Here is a 1,583-nt window from a genome sequence, read left to right as displayed (position 1 = left end):
GATTCGATTGAATTGGAATCTAATGAACCTTACCTTTTTCACTAGATAAACTGACTTCTCAGCACTTCGCGTAGACTACCTCATTTACTTGAGATACATGAAACTTTTTGTTATAATTTTGGCAGTCGTTGAACCATGATAGAGTAGAGAGAGAAGAAAGTGAAACAAGCACATATTACAGAGATATAACTATGTCACAATAAGTTCACAATTAGAAGAGTGTGATACACGTGCTGATAAATACAATATAAAGATATGTGTATCATGGATGCATTTGGTGTGGTGAGTACTGTTTAAATTGAGACTTAGCCTACCAAGAAACGATAAGCCAGTGAGGATGTGTCTGGCACATCAGCGATGGTGACGAGAAGTGTGGTAGTTATGTTATTCATGAATGCCCTGTAGATTGTACAATAGTGTATTATAAGAGAAAAAAAGAAAAGCTAACAAAAGTTGGCCTTGTAGGAGCGGAAACCATTTTTTCAGAATGGCAACTTCCTTAGATGGTGGGTCCACCATGATCTTGGTATACAAAGTGGTTTTCAATGAGTTCCCTTTTAAGTAATTATACAAAAATATAAGCAAAATGCACAATGCATTTGTGGAAACAAATTTGTACGATCCTTACCAGAAACGTCTATGGATCTTACTTGTATGATGGCCAATACATGTGAGAAACTACTTTCTTGGAAGGCAAAAAGGGCTTAATCGTCAGTGATGGACCTTTAGAAATATAGTTGAAGCTCCAATCCACTTTGTACTAGAATAAAATTAGAATGTAAAAGCATTATGACAAAGTATAGATGTGATTAATGTTGGGAATAAATTAAACTTGAACAATGTTTTTAGAATTATTGAGCATGTACAAGCTTCTAAGAGTCTTCTAGAGTTATTGAGTATGTACAAGTTTCTAAGAGTCTTCTATAGTTATTAAGTAGGTATAAGTTTCTAAGAGTCTTTTGGAGTCTCAATACATCTAGAAAGGTCTTACTAGTGCTATAAAAGCCTAGTCTAAGAGTCATTGTATGAATCCAAGTGTGAAGAGCCTTTTTGAGTAAAAGTATTAGAAGTCATTCTCTATCATCGTTCTCCACTTTTCTCTCCATTCTATATTTTATTCTCTTCAAATTGGTATCAGAGCTTTGTTTGATTAAAATGAACAACTTTATTCCACTTCCTTTCGTCCCTCAATTAGCCAAAGAAAATTATGGCAATTAGAGTATCCAAATGAAAGTTATTCTTGGATCTCAAGAATTGTGGGAGATAGTCGAAAAAGGCTATGTTGAAGTTAAAAATGAAGAAGAAATGCCACAGGCTCAAAGAGAGAGTCTAAAAGCATCGAGAAAGAAAGATAAGAGAGCTCTTGTGGTAATCTACCAAGGTGTAACCTCAAATGAAGTCGCTTTTGAGAAGATTGAGTGTGCTACTTCCTCAAAGCAAGCATGGAAGATTTTGGAAAGTTCATTTAAAGGAGGTGAAAAGGTAAAAAGGGTTTGTTTGCAAAATCTTCGAGGAGAGTTTGAAGGTTTGCATAAAACGGAGTCGGAATAAGTTTCTGATTATATTGTTCACAAGTATTGTCT

The sequence above is a fragment of the Nuphar pumila genome, chromosome 12 (genome assembly GCF_984573655.1).
Source record: "Nuphar pumila chromosome 12, dmNupPumi1.hap1.1, whole genome shotgun sequence".
Taxonomy (NCBI): domain Eukaryota; kingdom Viridiplantae; phylum Streptophyta; class Magnoliopsida; order Nymphaeales; family Nymphaeaceae; genus Nuphar; species Nuphar pumila.
The sequence above is the reverse complement of the archived record's forward strand: the minus strand, read 5'-3'. Positions refer to the sequence as shown.